The following is a 14,861-nucleotide window of genomic DNA, read 5'->3' on the forward strand; positions in this document are numbered from 1 at the left end:
ACTCGGTCCAAAATTAAAATTGCAGTCTGTGCATGAATAAAACCTATTTTGCAACACAGAGAAACAAATCTGAAGGTGTTAGAAGTGTTTTGCATGATTTTTGAAGTTAGAGCCTGAAATGTCAGAAAAAGGCTTTTCAGCACATAACAAACTTGGTTCTGGCAATGCAAGCTGAAACTCGGTCCAAAATTAAAATTGCAGTCTGTGCATGAATAAAACCTATTTTGCAACACAGAGAAACATATCTGAAGGTGTTAGAAGTGTTTTGCATGATTTTTGAAGTTAGAGCCTGAAATGTCAGAAAACGGCGTTTCAGCACATAACAAACTCGGTTCAGGCAATGCAAGCTGAAACTCGGCCAAAAATTAAAATTGCAGTCTGTGCATGAATAAAACCTATTTTGCAACACAGAGAAACATATCTGAAGGTGTTAGAAGTGTTTTGCATGATTTTTGAAGTTAGAGCCTGAAATGTCAGAAAACAGCGTTTCAGCACATAACAAACTTGGTTCTGGTAATGCAAGCTGAAACTCGGCCAAAAATTAAAATTGCAGTCTGTGCATGAATAAAACCTATTTTGCAACACAGAGAAACATATCTGAAGGTGTTAGAAGTGTTTTGCATGATTTTTGAAGTTAGAGCCTGAAATGTCAGAAAACGACGTTTTAGCACATAACAAACTTGGTTCAGGCAATTCAAGCTGAAACTCGGCCAAAAATTTAAATTGCAGTCTGTGCATGAATAAAACCTATTTTGCAACACAGAGAAACATATCTGAAGGTGTTAGAAGTGTTTTGCATGATTTTTGAAGTTAGAGCCTGAAATGTCAGAAAACAGCGTTTCAGCACATAACAAACTTGGTTCTGGTAATGCAAGCTGAAACTCGGCCAAAAATTAAAATTGCAGTCTGTGCATGAATAAAACCTATTTTGCAACACAGAGAAACATATCTGAAGGTGTTAGAAGTGTTTTGCATGATTTTTGAAGTTAGAGCCTGAAATGTCAGAAAACGGCGTTTCAGCACATAACAAACTCGGTTCAGGCAATGCAAGCTGAAACTCGGCCAAAAATTAAAATTGCAGTCTGTGCATGAATAAAACCTATTTTTCAACACAGAGAAACATATCTGAAGGTGTTAGAAGTGTTTTGCATGATTTTTGAAGTTAGAGCCTGAAATGTCAGAAAACGGCGTTTCAGCACATAACAAACTCGGTTCAGGCAATGCAAGCTGAAACTCGGCCAAAAATTAAAATTTGTAGTCTGTGCATGAATAAAACCTATTTTTCAACACAGAGAAACATATCTGAAGGTGTTAGAAGTGTTTTGCATGATTTTTGAAGTTAGAGCCTGAAATGTCAGAAAACAGCGTTTCAGCACATAACAAACTTGGTTCTGGTAATGCAAGCTGAAACTCGGCCAAAAATTAAAATTGCAGTCTGTGCATGAATAAAACCTATTTTGCAACACAGAGAAATATATCTGAAGGTGTTAGAAGTGTTTTGCATGATTTTTGAAGTTAGAGCCTGAAATGTCAGAAAAAGGCTTTTCAGCACATAACAAACTTGGTTCTGGCAATGCAAGCTGAAACTCGGTCCAAAATTAAAATTGCAGTCTGTGCATGAATAAAACCTATTTTGCAACACAGAGAAACATATCTGAAAGTGTTAGAAGTGTTTTGCATGATTTTTGAAGTTAGAGCCTGAAATGTCAGAAAACGGCGTTTCAGCACATAACAAACTCGGTTCAGGCAATGCAAGCTGAAACTCGGCCAAAAATTAAAATTGCAGTCTGTGCATGAATAAAACCTATTTTGCAACACAGAGAAACATATCTGAAGGTGTTAGAAGTGTTTTGCATGATTTTTTTAAGTTAGAGCCTGAAATGTCAGAAAACGGCGTTTCAGCACATAACAAACTCGGTTCAGGCAATGCAAGCTGAAACTCGGCCAAAAATTAAAATTGCAGTCTGTGCATGAATAAAACCTATTTTTCAACACAGAGAAACATATCTGAAGGTGTTAGAAGTGTTTTGCATGATTTTTGAAGTTAGAGCCTGAAATGTCAGAAAACGGCGTTTCAGCACATAACAAACTCGGTTCAGGCAATGCAAGCTGAAACTCGGCCAAAAATTAAAATTTGTAGTCTGTGCATGAGTAAAACCTATTTTTCAACACAGAGAAACATATCTGAAGGTGTTAGAAGTGTTTTGCATGATTTTTGAAGTTAGAGCCTGAAATGTCAGAAAACAGCGTTTCAGCACATAACAAACTTGGTTCTGGTAATGCAAGCTGAAACTCGGCCAAAAATTAAAATTGCAGTCTGTGCATGAATAAAACCTATTTTGCAACACAGAGAAATATATCTGAAGGTGTTAGAAGTGTTTTGCATGATTTTTGAAGTTAGAGCCTGAAATGTCAGAAAAAGGCTTTTCAGCACATAACAAACTTGGTTCTGGCAATGCAAGCTGAAACTCGGTCCAAAATTAAAATTGCAGTCTGTGCATGAATAAAACCTATTTTGCAACACAGAGAAACATATCTGAAGGTGTTAGAAGTGTTTTGCATGATTTTTGAAGTTAGAGCCTGAAATGTCAGAAAACGGCGTTTCAGCACATAACAAACTCGGTTCAGGCAATGCAAGCTGAAACTCGGCCAAAAATTAAAATTGCAGTCTGTGCATGAATAAAACCTATTTTGCAACACAGAGAAACATATCTGAAGGTGTTAGAAGTGTTTTGCATGATTTTTGAAGTTAGAGCCTGAAATGTCAGAAAACAGCGTTTCAGCACATAACAAACTTGGTTCTGGTAATGCAAGCTGAAACTCGGCCAAAAATTAAAATTGCAGTCTGTGCATGAATAAAACCTATTTTGCAACACAGAGAAACATATCTGAAGGTGTTAGAAGTGTTTTGCATGATTTTTGAAGTTAGAGCCTGAAATGTCAGAAAACGGCGTTTCAGCACATAACAAACTCGGTTCAGGCAATGCAAGCTGAAACTCGGCCAAAAATTAAAATTGCAGTCTGTGCATGAATAAAACCTATTTTTCAACACAGAGAAACATATCTGAAGGTGTTAGAAGTGTTTTGCATGATTTTTGAAGTTAGAGCCTGAAATGTCAGAAAACGGCGTTTCAGCACATAACAAACTCGGTTCAGGCAATGCAAGCTGAAACTCGGCCAAAAATTAAAATTGCAGTCTGTGCATGAATAAAACCTATTTTGCAACACAGAGAAACATATCTGAAGGTGTTAGAAGTGTTTTGCATGATTTTTTTAAGTTAGAGCCTGAAATGTCAGAAAACGGCGTTTCAGCACATAACAAACTTGGTTCTGGTAATGCAAGCTGAAACTCGGCCAAAAATTAAAATTGCAGTCTGTGCATGAATAAAACCTATTTTGCAACACAGAGAAACATATCTAAAGGTGTTAGAAGTGTTTTGCATGATTTTTGAAGTTAGAGCCTGAAATGTCAGAAAACGCCGTTTCAGCACATAACAAACTTGGTTCAGGCAATGCAAGCTGAAACTCGGCCCAAAATTAAAATTGCAGTCTGTGCATGAATAAAACCTATTTTTCAACACAGAGAAACATATCTGAAGGTGTTAGAAGTGTTTTGCATGATTTTTGAAGTTAGAGCCTGAAATGTCAGAAAACAGCGTTTCAGCACTTAACAAACTTGGTTCTGGCAATGCAAGCTGAAACTCGGTCCAAAATTAAAATTGCAGTCTGTGCATGAATAAAACCTATTTTGCAACACAGAGAAACAAATCTGAAGGTGTTAGAAGTGTTTTGCATGATTTTTGAAGTTAGAGCCTGAAATGTCAGAAAAAGGCTTTTCAGCACATAACAAACTTGGTTCTGGAAATGCAAGCTGAAACTCGGTCCAAAATTAAAATTGCAGTCTGTGCATGAATAAAACCTATTTTGCAACACAGAGAAACAAATCTGAAGGTGTTAGAAGTGTTTTGCATGATTTTTGAAGTTAGAGCCTGAAATGTCAGAAAAAGGCTTTTCAGCACATAACAAACTTGGTTCTGGAAATGCAAGCTGAAACTCGGTCCAAAATTAAAATTGCAGTCTGTGCATGAATAAAACCTATTTTGCAACACAGAGAAACATATCTGAAGGTGTTAGAAGTGTTTTGCATGATTTTTGAAGTTAGAGCCTGAAATGTCAGAAAACGGCGTTTCAGCACATAACAAACTCGGTTCAGGCAATGCAAGCTGAAACTCGGCCAAAAATTAAAATTGCAGTCTGTGCATGAATAAAACCTATTTTGCAACACAGAGAAACATATCTGAAGGTGTTAGAAGTGTTTTGCATGATTTTTGAAGTTAGAGCCTGAAATGTCAGAAAACGGCGTTTCAGCACATAACAAACTCGGTTCAGGCAATGCAAGCTGAAACTCGGCCAAAAATTAAAATTGCAGTCTGTGCATGAATAAAACCTATTTTGCAACACAGAGAAACATATCTGAAGGTGTTAGAAGTGTTTTGCATGATTTTTGAAGTTAGAGCCTGAAATGTCAGAAAACAGCGTTTCAGCACATAACAAACTTGGTTCTGGTAATGCAAGCTGAAACTCGGCCAAAAATTAAAATTGCAGTCTGTGCATGAATAAAACCTATTTTGCAACACAGAGAAACATATCTGAAGGTGTTAGAAGTGTTTTGCATGATTTTTGAAGTTAGAGCCTGAAATGTCAGAAAACGGCGTTTCAGCACATAACAAACTCGGTTCAGGCAATGCAAGCTGAAACTCGGCCAAAAATTAAAATTGCAGTCTGTGCATGAATAAAACCTATTTTTCAACACAGAGAAACATATCTGAAGGTGTTAGAAGTGTTTTGCATGATTTTTGAAGTTAGAGCCTGAAATGTCAGAAAACGGCGTTTCAGCACATAACAAACTCGGTTCAGGCAATGCAAGCTGAAACTCGGCCAAAAATTAAAATTGCAGTCTGTGCATGAATAAAACCTATTTTGCAACACAGAGAAACATATCTGAAGGTGTTAGAAGTGTTTTGCATGATTTTTTTAAGTTAGAGCCTGAAATGTCAGAAAACGGCGTTTCAGCACATAACAAACTTGGTTCTGGTAATGCAAGCTGAAACTCGGCCAAAAATTAAAATTGCAGTCTGTGCATGAATAAAACCTATTTTGCAACACAGAGAAACATATCTAAAGGTGTTAGAAGTGTTTTGCATGATTTTTGAAGTTAGAGCCTGAAATGTCAGAAAACGTCGTTTCAGCACATAACAAACTTGGTTCAGGCAATGCAAGCTGAAACTCGGCCCAAAATTAAAATTGCAGTCTGTGCATGAATAAAACCTATTTTTCAACACAGAGAAACATATCTGAAGGTGTTAGAAGTGTTTTGCATGATTTTTGAAGTTAGAGCCTGAAATGTCAGAAAACAGCGTTTCAGCACTTAACAAACTTGGTTCTGGCAATGCAAGCTGAAACTCGGTCCAAAATTAAAATTGCAGTCTGTGCATGAATAAAACCTATTTTGCAACACAGAGAAACAAATCTGAAGGTGTTAGAAGTGTTTTGCATGATTTTTGAAGTTAGAGCCTGAAATGTCAGAAAAAGGCTTTTCAGCACATAACAAACTTGGTTCTGGAAATGCAAGCTGAAACTCGGTCCAAAATTAAAATTGCAGTCTGTGCATGAATAAAACCTATTTTGCAACACAGAGAAACAAATCTGAAGGTGTTAGAAGTGTTTTGCATGATTTTTGAAGTTAGAGCCTGAAATGTCAGAAAAAGGCTTTTCAGCACATAACAAACTTGGTTCTGGAAATGCAAGCTGAAACTCGGTCCAAAATTAAAATTGCAGTCTGTGCATGAATAAAACCTATTTTGCAACACAGAGAAACATATCTGAAGGTGTTAGAAGTGTTTTGCATGATTTTTGAAGTTAGAGCCTGAAATGTCAGAAAACAGCGTTTCAGCGCATAACAAACTTGGTTCTGGTAATGCAAGCTGAAACTCGGCCAAAAATTAAAATTGCAGTCTGTGCATGAATAAAACCTATTTTGCAACACAGAGAAACATATCTGAAGGTGTTAGAAGTGTTTTGCATGATTTTTGAAGTTAGAGCCTGAAATGTCAGAAAAAGGCTTTTCAGCACATAACAAACTTGGTTCTGGAAATGCAAGCTGAAACTCGGTCCAAAATTAAAATTGCAGTCTGTGCATGAATAAAACCTATTTTGCAACACAGAGAAACATATCTGAAGGTGTTAGAAGTGTTTTGCATGATTTTTGAAGTTAGAGCCTGAAATGTCAGAAAACAGCGTTTCAGCGCATAACAAACTTGGTTCTGGTAATGCAAGCTGAAACTCGGCCAAAAATTAAAATTGCAGTCTGTGCATGAATAAAACCTATTTTGCAACACAGAGAAACATATCTGAAGGTGTTAGAAGTGTTTTGCATGATTTTTGAAGTTAGAGCCTGAAATGTCAGAAAACGGCGTTTCAGCACATAACAAACTCGGTTCAGGCAATGCAAGCTGAAACTCGGCCAAAAATTTAAATTGCAGTCTGTGCATGAATAAAACCTATTTTTCAACACAGAGAAACATATCTGAAGGTGTTAGAAGTGTTTTGCATGATTTTTGAAGTTAGAGCCTGAAATGTCAGAAAACAGCGTTTCAGCACATAACAAACTTGGTTCTCGTAATGCAAGCTGAAACTCGGCCAAAAATTAAAATTGCAGTCTGTGCATGAATAAAACCTATTTTTCAACACAGAGAAACATATCTGAAGGTGTTAGAAGTGTTTTGCATGATTTTTGAAGTTAGAGCCTGAAATGTCAGAAAACAGCGTTTCAGCACATAACAAACTTGGTTCTGGTAATGCAAGCTGAAACTCGGCCAAAAATTAAAATTGCAGTCTGTGCATGAATAAAACCTATTTTGCAACACAGAGAAACATATCTGAAGGTGTTAGAAGTGTTTTGCATGATTTTTGAAGTTAGAGCCTGAAATGTCAGAAAACGCCGTTTCAGCACATAACAAATTTGGTTCAGGCAATGCAAGCTGAAACTCGGCCCAAAATTAAAATTGCAGTCTGTGCATGAATAAAACCTATTTTTCAACACAGAGAAACATATCTGAAGGTGTTAGAAGTGTTTTGCATGATTTTTGAAGTTAGAGCCTGAAATGTCAGAAAAAGGCTTTTCAGCACATAACAAACTTGGTTCTGGCAATGCAAGCTGAAACTCGGTCCAAAATTAAAATTGCAGTCTGTGCATGAATAAAACCTATTTTGCAACACAGAGAAACATATCTGAAAGTGTTAGAAGTGTTTTGCATGATTTTTGAAGTTAGAGCCTGAAATGTCAGAAAACGGCGTTTCAGCACATAACAAACTCGGTTCAGGCAATGCAAGCTGAAACTCGGCCAAAAATTAAAATTGCAGTCTGTGCATGAATAAAACCTATTTTGCAACACAGAGAAACATATCTGAAGGTGTTAGAAGTGTTTTGCATGATTTTTTTAAGTTAGAGCCTGAAATGTCAGAAAACGGCGTTTCAGCACATAACAAACTCGGTTCAGGCAATGCAAGCTGAAACTCGGCCAAAAATTAAAATTGCAGTCTGTGCATGAATAAAACCTATTTTTCAACACAGAGAAACATATCTGAAGGTGTTAGAAGTGTTTTGCATGATTTTTGAAGTTAGAGCCTGAAATGTCAGAAAACGGCGTTTCAGCACATAACAAACTCGGTTCAGGCAATGCAAGCTGAAACTCGGCCAAAAATTAAAATTTGTAGTCTGTGCATGAGTAAAACCTATTTTTCAACACAGAGAAACATATCTGAAGGTGTTAGAAGTGTTTTGCATGATTTTTGAAGTTAGAGCCTGAAATGTCAGAAAACAGCGTTTCAGCACATAACAAACTTGGTTCTGGTAATGCAAGCTGAAACTCGGCCAAAAATTAAAATTGCAGTCTGTGCATGAATAAAACCTATTTTGCAACACAGAGAAATATATCTGAAGGTGTTAGAAGTGTTTTGCATGATTTTTGAAGTTAGAGCCTGAAATGTCAGAAAAAGGCTTTTCAGCACATAACAAACTTGGTTCTGGCAATGCAAGCTGAAACTCGGTCCAAAATTAAAATTGCAGTCTGTGCATGAATAAAACCTATTTTGCAACACAGAGAAACATATCTGAAGGTGTTAGAAGTGTTTTGCATGATTTTTGAAGTTAGAGCCTGAAATGTCAGAAAACGGCGTTTCAGCACATAACAAACTCGGTTCAGGCAATGCAAGCTGAAACTCGGCCAAAAATTAAAATTGCAGTCTGTGCATGAATAAAACCTATTTTGCAACACAGAGAAACATATCTGAAGGTGTTAGAAGTGTTTTGCATGATTTTTGAAGTTAGAGCCTGAAATGTCAGAAAACAGCGTTTCAGCACATAACAAACTTGGTTCTGGTAATGCAAGCTGAAACTCGGCCAAAAATTAAAATTGCAGTCTGTGCATGAATAAAACCTATTTTGCAACACAGAGAAACATATCTGAAGGTGTTAGAAGTGTTTTGCATGATTTTTGAAGTTAGAGCCTGAAATGTCAGAAAACGGCGTTTCAGCACATAACAAACTCGGTTCAGGCAATGCAAGCTGAAACTCGGCCAAAAATTAAAATTGCAGTCTGTGCATGAATAAAACCTATTTTTCAACACAGAGAAACATATCTGAAGGTGTTAGAAGTGTTTTGCATGATTTTTGAAGTTAGAGCCTGAAATGTCAGAAAACGGCGTTTCAGCACATAACAAACTCGGTTCAGGCAATGCAAGCTGAAACTCGGCCAAAAATTAAAATTGCAGTCTGTGCATGAATAAAACCTATTTTGCAACACAGAGAAACATATCTGAAGGTGTTAGAAGTGTTTTGCATGATTTTTTTAAGTTAGAGCCTGAAATGTCAGAAAACGGCGTTTCAGCACATAACAAACTTGGTTCTGGTAATGCAAGCTGAAACTCGGCCAAAAATTAAAATTGCAGTCTGTGCATGAATAAAACCTATTTTGCAACACAGAGAAACATATCTAAAGGTGTTAGAAGTGTTTTGCATGATTTTTGAAGTTAGAGCCTGAAATGTCAGAAAACGCCGTTTCAGCACATAACAAACTTGGTTCAGGCAATGCAAGCTGAAACTCGGCCCAAAATTAAAATTGCAGTCTGTGCATGAATAAAACCTATTTTTCAACACAGAGAAACATATCTGAAGGTGTTAGAAGTGTTTTGCATGATTTTTGAAGTTAGAGCCTGAAATGTCAGAAAACAGCGTTTCAGCACTTAACAAACTTGGTTCTGGCAATGCAAGCTGAAACTCGGTCCAAAATTAAAATTGCAGTCTGTGCATGAATAAAACCTATTTTGCAACACAGAGAAACAAATCTGAAGGTGTTAGAAGTGTTTTGCATGATTTTTGAAGTTAGAGCCTGAAATGTCAGAAAAAGGCTTTTCAGCACATAACAAACTTGGTTCTGGAAATGCAAGCTGAAACTCGGTCCAAAATTAAAATTGCAGTCTGTGCATGAATAAAACCTATTTTGCAACACAGAGAAACAAATCTGAAGGTGTTAGAAGTGTTTTGCATGATTTTTGAAGTTAGAGCCTGAAATGTCAGAAAAAGGCTTTTCAGCACATAACAAACTTGGTTCTGGAAATGCAAGCTGAAACTCGGTCCAAAATTAAAATTGCAGTCTGTGCATGAATAAAACCTATTTTGCAACACAGAGAAACATATCTGAAGGTGTTAGAAGTGTTTTGCATGATTTTTGAAGTTAGAGCCTGAAATGTCAGAAAACAGCGTTTCAGCGCATAACAAACTTGGTTCTGGTAATGCAAGCTGAAACTCGGCCAAAAATTAAAATTGCAGTCTGTGCATGAATAAAACCTATTTTGCAACACAGAGAAACATATCTGAAGGTGTTAGAAGTGTTTTGCATGATTTTTGAAGTTAGAGCCTGAAATGTCAGAAAAAGGCTTTTCAGCACATAACAAACTTGGTTCTGGAAATGCAAGCTGAAACTCGGTCCAAAATTAAAATTGCAGTCTGTGCATGAATAAAACCTATTTTGCAACACAGAGAAACATATCTGAAGGTGTTAGAAGTGTTTTGCATGATTTTTGAAGTTAGAGCCTGAAATGTCAGAAAACAGCGTTTCAGCGCATAACAAACTTGGTTCTGGTAATGCAAGCTGAAACTCGGCCAAAAATTAAAATTGCAGTCTGTGCATGAATAAAACCTATTTTGCAACACAGAGAAACATATCTGAAGGTGTTAGAAGTGTTTTGCATGATTTTTGAAGTTAGAGCCTGAAATGTCAGAAAACGGCGTTTCAGCACATAACAAACTCGGTTCAGGCAATGCAAGCTGAAACTCGGCCAAAAATTTAAATTGCAGTCTGTGCATGAATAAAACCTATTTTTCAACACAGAGAAACATATCTGAAGGTGTTAGAAGTGTTTTGCATGATTTTTGAAGTTAGAGCCTGAAATGTCAGAAAACAGCGTTTCAGCACATAACAAACTTGGTTCTCGTAATGCAAGCTGAAACTCGGCCAAAAATTAAAATTGCAGTCTGTGCATGAATAAAACCTATTTTTCAACACAGAGAAACATATCTGAAGGTGTTAGAAGTGTTTTGCATGATTTTTGAAGTTAGAGCCTGAAATGTCAGAAAACAGCGTTTCAGCACATAACAAACTTGGTTCTGGTAATGCAAGCTGAAACTCGGCCAAAAATTAAAATTGCAGTCTGTGCATGAATAAAACCTATTTTGCAACACAGAGAAACATATCTGAAGGTGTTAGAAGTGTTTTGCATGATTTTTGAAGTTAGAGCCTGAAATGTCAGAAAACGCCGTTTCAGCACATAACAAATTTGGTTCAGGCAATGCAAGCTGAAACTCGGCCCAAAATTAAAATTGCAGTCTGTGCATGAATAAAACCTATTTTTCAACACAGAGAAACATATCTGAAGGTGTTAGAAGTGTTTTGCATGATTTTTGAAGTTAGAGCCTGAAATGTCAGAAAAAGGCTTTTCAGCACATAACAAACTTGGTTCTGGCAATGCAAGCTGAAACTCGGTCCAAAATTAAAATTGCAGTCTGTGCATGAATAAAACCTATTTTGCAACACAGAGAAACATATCTGAAAGTGTTAGAAGTGTTTTGCATGATTTTTGAAGTTAGAGCCTGAAATGTCAGAAAACGGCGTTTCAGCACATAACAAACTCGGTTCAGGCAATGCAAGCTGAAACTCGGCCAAAAATTAAAATTGCAGTCTGTGCATGAATAAAACCTATTTTGCAACACAGAGAAACATATCTGAAGGTGTTAGAAGTGTTTTGCATGATTTTTTTAAGTTAGAGCCTGAAATGTCAGAAAACGGCGTTTCAGCACATAACAAACTCGGTTCAGGCAATGCAAGCTGAAACTCGGCCAAAAATTAAAATTGCAGTCTGTGCATGAATAAAACCTATTTTTCAACACAGAGAAACATATCTGAAGGTGTTAGAAGTGTTTTGCATGATTTTTGAAGTTAGAGCCTGAAATGTCAGAAAACGGCGTTTCAGCACATAACAAACTCGGTTCAGGCAATGCAAGCTGAAACTCGGCCAAAAATTAAAATTTGTAGTCTGTGCATGAGTAAAACCTATTTTTCAACACAGAGAAACATATCTGAAGGTGTTAGAAGTGTTTTGCATGATTTTTGAAGTTAGAGCCTGAAATGTCAGAAAACAGCGTTTCAGCACATAACAAACTTGGTTCTGGTAATGCAAGCTGAAACTCGGCCAAAAATTAAAATTGCAGTCTGTGCATGAATAAAACCTATTTTGCAACACAGAGAAATATATCTGAAGGTGTTAGAAGTGTTTTGCATGATTTTTGAAGTTAGAGCCTGAAATGTCAGAAAAAGGCTTTTCAGCACATAACAAACTTGGTTCTGGCAATGCAAGCTGAAACTCGGTCCAAAATTAAAATTGCAGTCTGTGCATGAATAAAACCTATTTTGCAACACAGAGAAACATATCTGAAGGTGTTAGAAGTGTTTTGCATGATTTTTGAAGTTAGAGCCTGAAATGTCAGAAAACGGCGTTTCAGCACATAACAAACTCGGTTCAGGCAATGCAAGCTGAAACTCGGCCAAAAATTAAAATTGCAGTCTGTGCATGAATAAAACCTATTTTGCAACACAGAGAAACATATCTGAAGGTGTTAGAAGTGTTTTGCATGATTTTTGAAGTTAGAGCCTGAAATGTCAGAAAACAGCGTTTCAGCACATAACAAACTTGGTTCTGGTAATGCAAGCTGAAACTCGGCCAAAAATTAAAATTGCAGTCTGTGCATGAATAAAACCTATTTTGCAACACAGAGAAACATATCTGAAGGTGTTAGAAGTGTTTTGCATGATTTTTGAAGTTAGAGCCTGAAATGTCAGAAAACGGCGTTTCAGCACATAACAAACTCGGTTCAGGCAATGCAAGCTGAAACTCGGCCAAAAATTAAAATTGCAGTCTGTGCATGAATAAAACCTATTTTTCAACACAGAGAAACATATCTGAAGGTGTTAGAAGTGTTTTGCATGATTTTTGAAGTTAGAGCCTGAAATGTCAGAAAACGGCGTTTCAGCACATAACAAACTCGGTTCAGGCAATGCAAGCTGAAACTCGGCCAAAAATTAAAATTGCAGTCTGTGCATGAATAAAACCTATTTTGCAACACAGAGAAACATATCTGAAGGTGTTAGAAGTGTTTTGCATGATTTTTTTAAGTTAGAGCCTGAAATGTCAGAAAACGGCGTTTCAGCACATAACAAACTTGGTTCTGGTAATGCAAGCTGAAACTCGGCCAAAAATTAAAATTGCAGTCTGTGCATGAATAAAACCTATTTTGCAACACAGAGAAACATATCTAAAGGTGTTAGAAGTGTTTTGCATGATTTTTGAAGTTAGAGCCTGAAATGTCAGAAAACGCCGTTTCAGCACATAACAAACTTGGTTCAGGCAATGCAAGCTGAAACTCGGCCCAAAATTAAAATTGCAGTCTGTGCATGAATAAAACCTATTTTTCAACACAGAGAAACATATCTGAAGGTGTTAGAAGTGTTTTGCATGATTTTTGAAGTTAGAGCCTGAAATGTCAGAAAACAGCGTTTCAGCACTTAACAAACTTGGTTCTGGCAATGCAAGCTGAAACTCGGTCCAAAATTAAAATTGCAGTCTGTGCATGAATAAAACCTATTTTGCAACACAGAGAAACAAATCTGAAGGTGTTAGAAGTGTTTTGCATGATTTTTGAAGTTAGAGCCTGAAATGTCAGAAAAAGGCTTTTCAGCACATAACAAACTTGGTTCTGGAAATGCAAGCTGAAACTCGGTCCAAAATTAAAATTGCAGTCTGTGCATGAATAAAACCTATTTTGCAACACAGAGAAACAAATCTGAAGGTGTTAGAAGTGTTTTGCATGATTTTTGAAGTTAGAGCCTGAAATGTCAGAAAAAGGCTTTTCAGCACATAACAAACTTGGTTCTGGAAATGCAAGCTGAAACTCGGTCCAAAATTAAAATTGCAGTCTGTGCATGAATAAAACCTATTTTGCAACACAGAGAAACATATCTGAAGGTGTTAGAAGTGTTTTGCATGATTTTTGAAGTTAGAGCCTGAAATGTCAGAAAACGGCGTTTCAGCACATAACAAACTCGGTTCAGGCAATGCAAGCTGAAACTCGGCCAAAAATTAAAATTGCAGTCTGTGCATGAATAAAACCTATTTTTCAACACAGAGAAACATATCTGAAGGTGTTAGAAGTGTTTTGCATGATTTTTGAAGTTAGAGCCTGAAATGTCAGAAAACGGCGTTTCAGCACATAACAAACTCGGTTCAGGCAATGCAAGCTGAAACTCGGCCAAAAATTAAAATTGCAGTCTGTGCATGAATAAAACCTATTTTGCAACACAGAGAAACATATCTGAAGGTGTTAGAAGTGTTTTGCATGATTTTTGAAGTTAGAGCCTGAAATGTCAGAAAACAGCGTTTCAGCACATAACAAACTTGGTTCTGGTAATGCAAGCTGAAACTCGGCCAAAAATTAAAATTGCAGTCTGTGCATGAATAAAACCTATTTTGCAACACAGAGAAATATATCTGAAGGTGTTAGAAGTGTTTTGCATGATTTTTGAAGTTAGAGCCTGAAATGTCAGAAAAAGGCTTTTCAGCACATAACAAACTTGGTTCTGGCAATGCAAGCTGAAACTCGGTCCAAAATTAAAATTGCAGTCTGTGCATGAATAAAACCTATTTTGCAACACAGAGAAACATATCTGAAAGTGTTAGAAGTGTTTTGCATGATTTTTGAAGTTAGAGCCTGAAATGTCAGAAAACGGCGTTTCAGCACATAACAAACTCGGTTCAGGCAATGCAAGCTGAAACTCGGCCAAAAATTAAAATTGCAGTCTGTGCATGAATAAAACCTATTTTGCAACACAGAGAAACATATCTGAAGGTGTTAGAAGTGTTTTGCATGATTTTTTTAAGTTAGAGCCTGAAATGTCAGAAAACGGCGCTTCAGCACATAACAAACTCGGTTCAGGCAATGCAAGCTGAAACTCGGCCAAAAATTAAAATTGCAGTCTGTGCATGAATAAAACCTATTTTTCAACACAGAGAAACATATCTGAAGGTGTTAGAAGTGTTTTGCATGATTTTTGAAGTTAGAGCCTGAAATGTCAGAAAACGGCGTTTCAGCACATAACAAACTCGGTTCAGGCAATGCAAGCTGAAACTCGGCCAAAAATTAAAATTTGTAGTCTGTGCATGAATAAAACCTATTTTTCAACACAGAGAAA

Source organism: Garra rufa, unplaced genomic scaffold (assembly GCF_049309525.1).
Source record: "Garra rufa unplaced genomic scaffold, GarRuf1.0 hap1_unplaced_001, whole genome shotgun sequence".
In the NCBI taxonomy this organism is placed as follows: Eukaryota; Metazoa; Chordata; class Actinopteri; order Cypriniformes; family Cyprinidae; genus Garra; species Garra rufa.